This window comes from Sus scrofa, chromosome 2, assembly GCF_054392235.1.
Source record: "Sus scrofa isolate SSC_HxYL_T2T_F1_AM1 chromosome 2, Sscrofa_HxYL_maternal_Yorkshire_Landrace_v2.0, whole genome shotgun sequence".
NCBI lineage: Eukaryota > Metazoa > Chordata > Mammalia > Artiodactyla > Suidae > Sus > Sus scrofa.
Window position 1 is genome coordinate 134,953,885 of NC_139384.1, and position 14,227 is coordinate 134,968,111.

The 14,227-nt window shown below is 33.4% G+C and overlaps 1 protein-coding gene and 1 long non-coding RNA gene across 6 annotated transcripts in view; one reads left to right on the forward strand and one right to left on the reverse strand.

Annotated features, from left to right (window-relative positions):
* Nucleotides 1–14,227, forward strand: part of PRR16 (proline rich 16) — a 264,562-nt gene that overhangs the window by 228,083 nt on the left and 22,252 nt on the right. The window lies entirely within an intron of this gene.
* LOC110259454 (uncharacterized) overlaps nucleotides 1–14,227 on the reverse strand; it is a 64,289-nt gene that overhangs the window by 44,159 nt on the left and 5,903 nt on the right. The gene's annotated exons all lie outside the window — the stretch shown is intronic.

Here is a 14,227-nt window from a genome sequence, read left to right on the forward strand (position 1 = left end):
AAGAGCATCCCAGGCTGTAGGGATGGTTAGTTTTTAATGCGCTAGGAAATTTCAAACACTAACAAGTGGGATTCCCTAACTCTCTTGGAGAAAGGACTAGGATTTCCAGGAAATGGGCCACTACCCACTTTTAGGCCATTTATGGTTGGCCTTGGAATTGTCGTGGTGCCTGTGGGTGTGTCATTTATCTTGCTAATGTATTACAGTGACCATGTAAGGAAGCTCTGGGTCTACTGAAGTTTTAATCTTTCATCATCCTGGGCCAGATAGGTTCTAAACAGTTTTTATTTATTTATTTATTTTTAATGATTTTGCACTGCCTCCTTTCTTCCTATCTCAGAGGTATATACTACTATTATTCCCATTTAAGTATATACTCAGATATACCTTGAGGTTTGCATTTATTAACTAGAATGTTTTTGTAATAAGCTCATATTTCAGTCCTTCTGAGAAGTAAAGCTCAAGCAAAAGGCAACAAATGTTGTCTTCCTCAGCAAGGGTATACCATATCTTTAATTTTATTTATTACTAACGTTCTCCCACTGGTGATAAAATGATTAAGGACAGGATCAAATTATACAAGTTAAAACCTACTTCAGTAATCAGAGGTCATGAGGTATAGAGTAAAACTATCTTAAATGGGAATGCTATAGAAAATTGAGAATAGAATAACATACAGAGTACAGTCTAGAGATTAACTGTTGGGTTGAAATCCTGTGTCTGGAATTTCTTAGCTATGTTGATTTTTGTCAGGGCTCTATTTCTTTAACTCTTTTCTCACCTGCAAAATTAAGTTGTTGGGCTAGCTCTAAGGCAGATATACATGGCATATAGCAAAGCATTTATCTTCAATAAATATTAATTATTGAATTTGTATTACTATTGTCATTGTTTTTATTTTAAAACAGGCAGAAGGAGGAAAAAACAGAGGAATTTAGTCTTCATGATAATAGGCTATTGAGGGCTACATCTTTCTCTATTGGGCTAACTTCCCTTTTCTTTATTTCCTTTTATAACTTACAAGTAACCTCTATCAAAGAAAACATTCTAAATATGTGCCTTTTTCTTACAACTGGAAAAGCTGAAGGCAACTTATTAGTACCAGAAATTAATTAGCTAATTTTAGGTAAAATCAGTTGAATTTCAATTTGCTCACAGTTCATTACAATTAAAAAAATCTCTCAGATGGGGAAAATTGGCCATGGGCAAGAATTGGATCCATTAGCTCTTCTCTTTGAATTGCAGTGCTTGAAAATAAGAACTTTATCACTTTAATTATTTTGTTACTTATCATCATATGAATGCTCATAAAAATCCCTTTGGTATGAATATTTTAAAAATATAAGGTCATGATATTTCTCATTTAAGATTAAATAATAAGGTAATAATTGTAGAATGATACCAGATAAATTGAGACCATAATCTTGGAAAGTTGGTGATGCCTAGCTAAATGCAAATATAAGTTTTTGATAGTTCAGAGTCTGAGAAATTTTAATGAATCATATACACAAAATAAAAATGATATTTCTAGTTGCTGGACTTAAGTAAGAAAAAACAGTAATAGTCATATTTGTAATCATTTTTGAAGCTTTTGTCAACTGTATTAGAGTAAAAATTCACTGTTACCCTAAGATGTAATCTATAAATTCAGGAGTAATTAATATGAACTTAGAGTATAAAGCTATATTTTAATATAGCTACTTTGTTGGCAACTTCATTGTTAACATCATTAGCACATTACTCTAGCAGTAATGTGGATATTTGTAATTATGTTCTGAGGTAAGTAGTTCTTACTTGGATTCAAATTTGATGCAAAAATAATGAAATGGTTTACTGTTATTGAGAATTGTGTTAAACAAATTTTTCTATATTCTCACATCGAGGTATTTTTATTTGAATATTGGTTTCATAATGAATAAAAATAGTAATAAGAGCAAATATGTACCAAGGCTTACTATTGCATGACATTCTGTGCTACATGTCTCATGTGCATTAGCTCTTTGATTTTATTATTTATCACCTTTCATCTAATATATCTCTTTAAAGAATTTAAAAAATACTTTTATTCTTTTATAGAGCATGAGTAATTATATGGAAAAATGGAAACTCTGTACTTAGTATAAACATATTTTTCTATAGTGATGTAACTTTGTCATATTTTTGATCAAATTTCCTTTCAAAGATCCTTACAGATACAAACAAAATGCAGTGATTGAGAGTTTTCCATTGATATTTTATAGCATCATTCCTTAAAATTTCCTTTATATCATACATTAGAACTTGTAGTCCCTAATCATTTTAGAGCTACTTCAATGTCTTACCAAAACACTTAAAAAGGATTTGTATTCAAAATATAAAAAGAATTCTTAAAACTCAGCAATAAGAAAACAACAGGCCTGAAAAATCACATAGGACATGATTCCAATTATATATCATTCTCAAAAAGATAAAAACATGTATATTATAAACATTTTCAGTAGTTGACAGGGGCTCAGAGGGAGGGAATCCCACTAAGAAATGGAGAATATGATGAAAATCTAACTGTATTACTAGTCTATGAAATAATCTCTCTTCAGGGTTTAAGTATAAAGGTGCTATCCAAGTACCTTTGGATATGAATAGAATCCCTAAAACTCAAGTCAAAAGGCACTGCACATACATACTGAATGCTAGTTAATAAAACTGTTTCCCACTGAAGTACAAGTTAAATTCTGATACTACTATACATGCATAATGGAACTGAACAGTTAAGTAGATGAATGGTGGATGATAGGAGCCAGGTTTATCAGTGTTATAGTGAATTTACAGATTAGCAAGGGGAGTAGGCTAGAATGATCCATGTGGTAATGGATTGACATTGGAGATATCAATGAGAGCTCATATTTAATTATTATACACAGACAGATGGTTTCATGTATAAATAATGATAATTATATTCTTACGCCAATGCATACACATGTATTTCTTTGTACTATCATCTAAAACAGCCTAAAAGCAATGATATGGCAGTAGTAATGAACATACATAGTGGTCAGACCTTGATGTCTATCAAAGGCATCAGAGTTCCTTGAAGAATGGCTGATTCTAAGGCCGGAATAGGGAATACGCGACATGATCTTGGAGCATCTCATAGTGCCAGAAAATAAGGTGGTGCTAAAACATACACGTCACATTGATACAGATCTGTCAAAGGGACAAAAGAGCCAACTAAAAGAGCTCCATGTCCAAAAGTAGAACAACGTGGGTCACAGAAAAAGTAGTACTGAATTATAATCCAAAGTATAAATAAACTTCCATGTCTCTTTATTAATATAAATAAATGTTTAAATACATAAGTGGAGGAAAAGAAGCTTATCTGCCACGCAGGATGATTCCGAATAATTTATGTAAATACAATGCCTTCAAGAAGGAGCAAAACAGGGAGTTCCCATTGTGGTGCAGTGGTTAATGAATCCAGCTAGGAACCATAATGTTGTGGAATCAATCCCTGGCCTCGCTCAGTGGGTTAAGGATCCGGCATTGCCATGAGCTGTGGTGTAGATCACAGATGTGGCTCAGATCTGGTGTTGCTGTGGCTGTGGTGTAGGCCTCAGCTACAGCTCTTATTAGACCCCTAACCTGGGAACCTCCATATGCCACAGGTGTGGCCCTAGAAAAGGAAAAAAAAAAAAAAAAAGAGCAAAACCGCTTAAAACTTATGAAATGTAAGTAATGCACAGTAGCTTCCTTCCAAAGAGTAGAAAGCTTTTATACTAATAAAAACGGGGTAAAAAAGAGTGACCTTACAGTGGAGACATATGACAGAAAAACTTCAGCCAGATAATCAAGGTCAACATCAATAATGATAAATCATGATGGTAGTTTGTAAAACTCGCGTTAATGTTACTATATGATGAAAATTGCACTTAACTTTTGTGGTCTTTCTCTCAAAAGTCTATAACCATTGCCTAGGCATGTGAAAAATACCAGACAAATGCAAATAGTGGAGCATCCTACAAAATACCTATTCTTTCTCAAAACTGTCAAGATCATCAACAAATCAGGAAAATCTGAAACTCTCACAGCCAAAAGCAGCCTAAGAAGACATGATGACTAGCTGTAATAACATAGGATCTTGGAACAGAAAAGCAGCATTTCTGGAAACCTGAAAAAAGCATAGCGTAGTAATATGCTAGGGCTACTGTAGCAAAGTACCGCAAACTGGGTGACTTAAATAACAAAATCATATTTTCTCACAGTTCTGGAGGCTAGAAGTACAGGAGTAAAGTGCTGGCAGGGTTGGTTCCCTTCATGGGCTATGAGAGAGAATCTGTTCCTTGACTCTTCTGGTGGTTTAAAGAAACATCAACTCAATTTCTGCCTCCATATTCATGTGATTTTTTTCTGCATGTACATATCTGCCTCCAAATTTTCCTTTTTATAAGGATACTAACCATGTCTAAAATGAATTTTAACTTGATTGTCTCATTTTAACTTGACTATCTCTGTAAAGACTCTATCTCCAAATATATTACGTATATATATCCATGAAAAGAGATGGGGACAAGAAAAATTGCACTGCAGTTTTCAAGGATTTATTTAATATTGAATTTAGAGATATGGTGATATATTGAAATTCCAAGTGTTCAAATTTCTTCCATGTGTTTGATATAATTATTGCCTTTTTCTTATGGCATGGCTGTATAAACAGAATATGCAGATAGTGCTGAATATTTCAACAGTATAGTAGGCTGTACATCACCCCCTCTGACGAGTGGGGTCCCTTAGGAAGGAAAAATTCAGAAAGATCATTTCCATGACTAGTGGTTTAGTAATACAACAGAAGTGGATATTTTAAGCAAAATGTTTCATGCTTTTTTTTATATGAAAAATATATACCCTCATGTATTCCTTTCCCGGAGCCAGAACCAATTACTGCCTAATTTTGAAACCACTTTCTAGAACAAAATGTAATTATTCCTCCTGGGGTTACAGGTAATAACAGCTTTACTGTATCATGTCCATTTTCCAGAGAAATCCAAGCTGGATTTAATGTGTACAAACTCTTGCTAATTGAAACTACCCACCTTTATTTTTTGAAATAATTTTTTTTTCAAGTTTAGTGTCATAGGCAATTTACGCAAGCCCTCAGTCAAAACACTTAAATAATCTAAACCCTAATTTTGGTTTCTATACTTTCCATTATATTTGTTGTCCATTGAGTATAAAGAAAAGAAAATGTAGGAAAACAACAAAATTAAGTGCCATTAAAAATACTGCCTGTGGGCAATTTGTGTATCAACATATGTTAGTGGGTGTTTTTTATGTACATATGTTTACAGAGGTCTGCTTAACCTTTTTGTACTTAGGCTTTTTCTTATCAGCTCCATAGGAAAGAGAAAAGCTAGAATAGAAATTCAAAAGAAGAAAATCACACACAGATTGCTTTGTCTGTTAGTGCATAGACTTATTTGGCTTGTGGAAACAGATTGACATAAGGTTTAGAAAAGTTTATCAAAGAGAGCTTTAACAATGCACTTACTATTTGAAATGTCTACTGAACATAGCTCATTTTGTTTACGTATTCTGATTTGATCATCATAGTTTAATAAGAAAAAACCATCAGGATAATGGTTCATTTATGTTAGTTCATTAGCTATAACTTTATATTCATAATATTTACATTTCTATTAATCTCAGAGTTATTATTCTATTAACCTCAGACTTCATGTCATTCAGTATTAATGTTTCTTAATTTTTGTTGGGAGAGAAAAAGGAATGGCAAAGCTATAGATTTGTGATTTTCATGTATTATATACTTTATTTTTGCTATTTCCTGATTGTCTTTTCCAACGTTTCTAGATTTAAACAAATTTTTTATTAAAGTTGATTCACAATTTTGTGAGGATTTATCATGTAATTGTTAGGTTTTACCCATTTAACCTATCAGTTATGGATTCTTTTGTTGTGAAACATATCATGGGAGAAGTCATAGTTTTCTACCAAAATTTCCTTATAGGAAATTTATTTTTATAAATTACAATGTTTTTTACTCTTTCATTTCAGTTGTTTTTACTTTTTATTTGTTCATTTTTTTCATTTTTCTTTGGTTGGGCAAATGCTGGGTGGATTTTAAGTACTAAAGTAAGTTCAACAATGACTCTCTGTATAGTTTGTCAGCTTTTCTGATTTAAGGAGAACCATGATGGTGTGACTTTGGAATAGCACATATAAATGTAGGTAGATTCAGACACAAATACATTCCAAATACCTCCTCTCAGGGCATCATTCCCTTTTCAACCTCTACTCCCCAGGAAGCTACTTAGTACATTAGAGGAATAATAGTGGCATTTAAGTCCAATAGATTTTTAGCTCAGATGGTGGCTCTGATGCCCATATTAGGGTAATAACAGTCACACATTTCTGTTATTGGAATAGGGCATATTAATAACTTATTTGTTTGAGTAGTGGAACATAAACCTAAAACCCCAATTGGCTTGTATATGCAATTTTTTTTTGGAAAGATGATATAAAGATTAACACTTCTCATGAGACAGATCTGTTTTACTTTTTCCCTAAACTTAACTTTCCTACCTAGGATATGTGGGAAAGCTAAACACTGAGTACTCTAGCTATAATATTGCTGTTTCTGACACATCACCTTTCCTAGTCAAATATTAATTGTAGTCCACAGATAGAAGATAATATTTGCTAGGAAGTTTTTTAAAAAAACTGAGAAGTAACAAATCTAGCATTTATTCTTAATTTTACATCAGGAAGAATTTTAACATAGCCACTATGAAAAACAGTATGGAGGTTCTTCAAGTAATTAAAATGAGAACTGCAGTATGATCCAGCAATTCCATTTCTAGGTTTATATCAAAGAAAACAAAATCATTATGTCAAGGAGAAACCTGCATTGTCATGTTCATTGCGGCATTATTCACTATAGCCAAGACAACAACCTGAATGTTGACATATAAATGGATAACGATTTATGATACACACACACAGCAAAATAGTATGCAGCCATGGGTAGTTGAACTTTTAATTCATGAATATTTCATGAGTAATTGAACATCTTTCAATTGATAATATGTCTGTGTGAGTAATTCATATTGTATGTAGCTTTTGATTTTTATTGTCATTGTTATATACTACTATTATGGAAATAGATCACAGTTTAATTATCTATTCCATTGTTGACAAGCATCACTAATAGTGAACTTTGTAGTTTGGGACTATTGTAAACAGTGATGCTATAAACATTCTAGTACTCATACTTTTGTAAACCTATCTGTTTATTAGGTGTACATGTGAGAAGAAAGGAAGAAAGAAAATATAGAACAAAATTACATACTTCTAAAATGAAATGTCTTTCGAATATAAATAATGAACCATGTACCCTTACATAACCAGCTAATTAAGCAAATAATCTGAAATATTTTCCATTAGATACCACACATGGTTCTACTGATCTTCAAAGAGTGAAAATTTAACCAAATAGATTAAATGAAATTGAACACATCTTTGTCTGTCTTTGATGATGTAAATGTACCCTGGAAGGACCTTACATATGTAAATAAAACGTGTTGATTTTGGACTGTCACAGTAGTCAAAGACTGTTTAGAATAGATCAGCTTAAGCTGGCTGCATTACATAAACTGTGAAAAAAATTCAAGCGCATTTTTTAATGCATTTAAAGTTTTGCACGTTCGTCTTTAATTTCATTTAAGAAAACAATTTTTCCTGAAAATTACTGGCTGTGAAAAGTATCTTTTAATAAAGAAATTATATTTTATTTTTTTCTGAACCTCTTTATCCTTAAAAAAAAATCCCTCTTATTAAATTACATGCCTACATTAATGTCCATCTAGCCTTAGTTTACAACTCAGTGGATTTTCTCAAACTAAACATACTGTGTAAGCAGCACTGAGATCCAGAAATAGGTCATTACCAGTATTTCCAAAGCCACTATATGCTCCTTTTCAGTTACTATCTCTCACCTTAGTCATTGCTTTTTGATTTCCAGTGTTACAGATTAGTTTTATCTGTTTTATAATGTATATACACAGGAAGATAAGTGCACAGATTTTATAACTTTTTTCAATTGACATTCTGTGAGATTTATATATGTTATCGTTCGTAATTTTTGATTTTTATTCTCATTCTTACATACTGCTATTATGGAAATATGCCACAATTTAGTGTTGATAAACATCCTTAACAGTAAAGTTTGCAGTTTTTGGCTATTATGTATTTAAACAGTGACACTATAAACTTTCTAATAACTGCTTTTCAAGCTATCTGTATGTTAAATCTACACTTAGGAGTTGATGATTTTTATGTATCCATTCGTTCAGCTTTAGTAGATACTTTGAAAGGTTTTTACAAAGTGTTTGTACAAATGTGTAGGTGAACCAGCAGTACATGAGAGTTCTGATTGTACCAAATCCTTCCCAAAACTTGACATTGCCTGTCTTTTATCTATTCTAGTAGATTTGTACTGGTGACATACTATGTCTTTTACTTGTGTTTTTCTGTTTCTTAAAGCACTGGAAACTGTATCTAGTCACTTACTTACTGTGGATTTTTTTTTTTTTTTTTTTTTAAGCTGAGCATTAAAACAATGTTGGAGTTTCCACTGTGGTGCAGCTGAAATGAATCCGACTTGTAACCATTAGGTTGCGGGTTCCATCCCTGGCCTCTTTCAGAGGGTCAGGGATCCTGCATTGCTGTGAGCTGTGGTATAGGCAGGCAGCTACAGCTCTGATTTAGTCCCTAGACTGGGAATTTCCATATGCCATGGTTGCGGCCCTTAAAAGATAAAACAAACAAACAAAAAATAGTAATAGTCATTATCAAGGCAGCAGCAGCATCACAGCACAAAGGTCTTCTTTCTCCGTAGGAGAATAAGCAGCTCAGTTTTAGAGATATATAGTAGATGCTAATTAAATATTTGATGAAATGAATGAACTTTGAAGATACTGCTATTAGTGACAATTGTCCAAATGATGCTCTGTTTTTTATACCCATAAGTAAAACAAAAAGTTTAATATAATGTTCATTACTAGTAAATTCTTACAAGTAGAATATTTGATTTCAACATAATTTCAAAACATTTAAGTTTTACTTCCCTCTAAATCGTGACCATGTGAAGACAAAATATAAGTGACTGCTTTTTCCCAGAGATTAGAATACCAAGGGAAAGTTAAAAATTGATATGAAACCCATTGATGAAACAAAAGTATGTAACAAATCTTTAATTTCATCAGCTCACATTTGCCTAAATTTTGGGAATAGGTGGTTGGAGTTGGATAACAAAATTTTGATTTGAACATAGTAAAATTAACTGCAACTTATTTAAAAGGGTTAAAACCTAGCATATGTTTATTAATGTTAGACTTCTGGGATCCCCTATTGTTAGGAGCCACGACACTGTTATTATCAAGCAACACATCTCAGTCCAAATTAGGTCTTTGGGAGAAATAGTTGACTTGGTGATGCTTTATGGCATCATGGGAGTAAACAGCACATTTTCCCACACCAGCTCATAGAGCAAACTCTCACAAAATTCTATGCCCTTCAATAGTGTATTTCACAACTTCTTCAAGCACAGCTTTTTCCAATAATAAATCATATTTATCCCAAAACTGAGAAAGAGCATTACCAGAAAAGACACAAGGGGAAGGGTTACAAATGCAGCATTATCTACCCTCCTTCATTTGAAGGTTCGAAGTTGTTTGTTATCTGAGTTCTAAATTCAGCAATCTTCCTTCCCCAAATATCCAAAAATGTTGACTATATGTAGAGTCTAGAAGTATTATTTTACTGTAGCCAAATTATAGAAGGATGTTGCAAACAGCTTCACAAATGTATGTCACCAAATAGAATTATTCACCAAAAAGGCACTATTTATAAAGGAAAACATTAAAAAAAAAGAAATAGTAAAAATGGCATCTTAAACACAGACTTTAAAACAGTTTATCACTGTAGCTCCTTGTATTTGTGTTACCCTTGCCATATACATCCTTTGCATTAAAAAATTCACAAATTAGAGTGAATGAGTTCTTGGCACACTACTTAAAAAAAAAAGCTTTCTTGAGACATAATTCACATACCATAAAAATCACCACTCTGAAGTACACAGTCAAGTAGTTCTTAGTATATTTATCAAATTAGGTAACCATCATCACAATATAATTTTAAACATTTTATCACCCTAGAAGGAAACCCCACAAGCATTAAATGCCACTTCACACACCCATATGTAGCCCTAACCAACCACTACATATTTTTGGTCTCCATGGATTTGTCATATTTAGACATATCCCCTAAATGAAATAATACAATATGTAGTCTCCACTCAATTTTTATACAATTTCCCCATAGTTTTGTCTCTAGTCAACATAGATAAATCTTCCCAGAATGGTAAAATCACACAGTATCAATCCATAAATGTTTTAAAGATCAAATGCTAGATATTGTAATTTATTTGTTCTTTCCTTAATATTATTATTCACTTCGCTCATTTTCTCCTAATGCTGAGATTTCTTATATTTATAATATTGGTTTTGGTCACTGGTTTCTTCTTTTCTAATTCCTTGGAAATCATCAGTTATTTTGCTACAGGATAAAATGAATGTAGTGACTTTCTAATTCTCCCTTTAACTGTACATTTGGAAAATCTGAAGCAAAAACCTAACCCTCAAGAACACATTATCCTGGTTTAATACTCAACAGGTATGGAGAAAAGAATAAACTTCATTTAAAATAACCACCTGAGGTTTTATGAAGAGGAAATTACAAGAAAAAATGTTTGCGGAATTATTTGAAAGAAATTAAATGTTTGCAGTAAGAGTTGTTGCAGGTTACATTTCTTAGGACTTCTACTAAATTCAAAGAATGTTTGAAAGGCACAAATACTTGGCAAATTTAACTAAAGAGTAACAAAATAATTCAAGAACCAGTTTGACCAATTCCTTTCCTTGCTTAGATATTGCCTTCAACTGTGGTCTTGAGTAGCTATACATAAGTTATTTATTTATTGCAGTGAAGCTAACTATTATGGGATAGAACACCTTTCATAATTTGGCATCTGAAAACAAAACTATCTTTAAGACGGTAGAATCGCTCTGTATGAGTGGCTCTGCTTTAGAGGACAGAGTTCAAGCTGTGATGACAAAATGTGTTAGTCTGAAACTCGCAATATTAGCTAAGTATCATCTAGTGCTTGAAAAAGACTTGATATATGAGGTAGGATGTCAGTCTTGCACCCCCTTCCTCACTGGCATCCCAAAACTATGTCACCCATTATCCTCTATTCATTTCTCTATGGTAAAACTCAAAGTCCTTAACATCTTGCCCTAAACTTACTCCTCTCCTTCCCACATGCGCCCCGTCTTCCAGAAACAAAATGTCATTCACTGTCCCCAAACAATTGAAGATGTCTCATGCCTTCACAGCTTTCATTGCAGATACTGTTTTTCCAATAACTACTTCTCCCTGCCCACATATGCCTGGTAAATTTGTATTAATATTTTGAGTCATAATTCAGATATCATCTTCTCTTTGCAGTGATTTACTCCCTGCAGTGATTTACAACCCATTTACTCCCTTCTCTAATATCCTACCCCATTGGAGTATTTGTGTCCTTAAAGCGTGCACACACACACACACACACACACACACACACACACACACTGCATCTTGCCTGTTTCTTTACATGTCTGTATTCATGGACAAATTCACTGGATTTTTAAGTTCTTTGGTCATAACAATTTATTTCTGACTTTCTAATAACTTGCATAGGTCATGGTAGATTAACTGTGCTAAATATATGTTTGCTAAGTTAACAATAAACAAATGGATGCTAATCCTTTCTGATAATACTTGAACTATCCTTGTATTCACCTTAAATGTATCTGCACTATTTTGAAAATTATAAACATGAAATCATTTTTCTGGTTATTAATGGTAGAAGAAAAGTTTGTTTAAACCTATTTTCCTTCTTCAAAATCTATTGAGAGCCAGTATTCCCAATGATGGAAGTATCAGCAACAACCCAAACACACTGCCACTACCTCCGACCACTATCAGGTGTGAGCTACAGAATAGCCTGAGAGCTGAAGTAGCACAACACACACCTGAAAGCAAGAGTCCCCCTGATGGCAGTTTATCTCATTATCCTTGCAGCAGAGTGAAGATACCTGAGCTATAAGACAGCCCAGGAGCTATCTGTGAAGATACCTGAGCTATCTGTGAAGATACCTGAGCTATAAGACAGCCCAGGAGCTATCTGTGTGGCAGCCTAGTTCCTTCTCCCTATTTCACAGTGTGTGTGATGCTGAAGGAGAAACCATGCTGAAGTTATTTTTATGGTCTGTAAGTGAACCTTCTATGTAGTGGGGAGTACTGCACGTTAAGAGGGGTGAAGGAAGGAAAGGAAGCAGCTATCACCAGATCTCAATTCAAAGTGCTAGGGGTCTCAAGGAGACTGACAAGACCTGTACCAACCCACCACTGCTTAAGTGCTGATGCTTGAGGGAGTCGGGCTGGGAGTGGGCTTCTGCCAGAAGGAAATAGCCAGCTTATGAGTACTCAAGGCAATACTGAATGTTGGCACATTTTCTTACTTGTTCCATTATTTGCCTATTGGGCAGTACTTAACATATAGGCTGTGATTGCTTCAACATAACTCATAAGCAAGGGGATAAAACACATGGCCTTGGGATTGGAAACTATAAAAGAAGAGAAAGACACTTTGAAAGCACACAAATGGAAGAATTACTTGTAGGGATAAAACAAGATTTCAGACAAATAGTTGTTCAAGGTCAAAGAACCTTTCTCTTTTAAAAAGAGCGTGACAAGATAGGATATTATAACAATGTAATAAAAATAATTGAAACCCAATCCAAGATGTACAACATAGGCTTCAAAAAAATCACTTAATGTCTCTGAGTCTGCTTCTAGTTTGTAGATAGGCTTATAGAGAACAGACTTTTGGTTGCCGAGGGGAGGGGCAAGGGAGTAGGATGAATGGGGAGTTTGAGGTTGTTAGATGGAAATTAATACATTTAGAATGAATAAGCAGTAAGGTCCTACTGTAAAGCACAGGGAACTATATCCAGTCTCTTGGGATAGAACATGGTGGAAGATAATATGAGAAAAAGAATGTATATATGTATGACTGGGTCACTATGCTGTACAGCAGAAATTGATATAACACTGTAAATTAACTATACGCTAATAAAAATTAATTTTAAAAAACTGAGTCTGAATGCACTAGAAAAAAGAAAAAGAAAAAAATCTTAAAAGAAAGTTATAAAGATAAAAATGACTCTCTGTGGAAAACAAAGTAAAACAAAGCATATTTGAATTTTCAAGAAGATGTAAAGAGGGAAATAAATCCCTAAAATAAAGACTGTAATCCACGCACTGAAAGACCATACTAAATCCTAAGAAAAATGTATTATAATACATTTGAGTCTAATGGAAGTGGAATGAAATCTAAGCTTATCTTTTATTGCTAGAAGTCCATGTATATTGTCTGAAGTCTAATTAGGTAGTTTAAAAGTGACGTGAAACTCTTACTATTTATCAGAATTTTACCTGACCTTTACAGGGCTTATTTAAAAATAATATTTTATCTGTTTAAGAAACAATACTTGCATTTTAACCAATATTTTCAGGGTACAGAAAATTATATTGCTTCCGTTAAATATAAATGAATTTTATTAGAATAGTTTTTAAATCTAAAATGTAGCATAATTCAAAATTTAAATGTAGTTAACTTATCTATCTATCTATCTTAATATTTATTTAGGGAGTTCCCATTGTGGCTCAGCAGAAACTCATCTGACTAGTATCCATGAGGATGCAGGTGTGATACCTGCCTTCACTCAGTGGGTCAGGGATCTGGCATTGCCATGAACTGTGGTATAGGTCGCACACACGACTCAGATCCCATGTTGCAGCTATTGCTCTGATTCAGCCCCAAACCTGGGAATTTCCATGTGCCATGTGTGCAGCCCTAAAAAAAAGAGGAAAAAAAATTTATTTAACCTACCTGCTTACCTGTCTTTCCTTTTATCTGCATACATGATTTGAGAAATGAATAGAATTGTGTTCATCCATTGTTAGCTGTGGTGATTTCATATGATAGAATACGGAATCAACTTAAGAAATGAAGTTTGATTGCTTCTTTGTCCTGTTAGCTTTTTTAATATTAGCATGCATTATGTCTAAA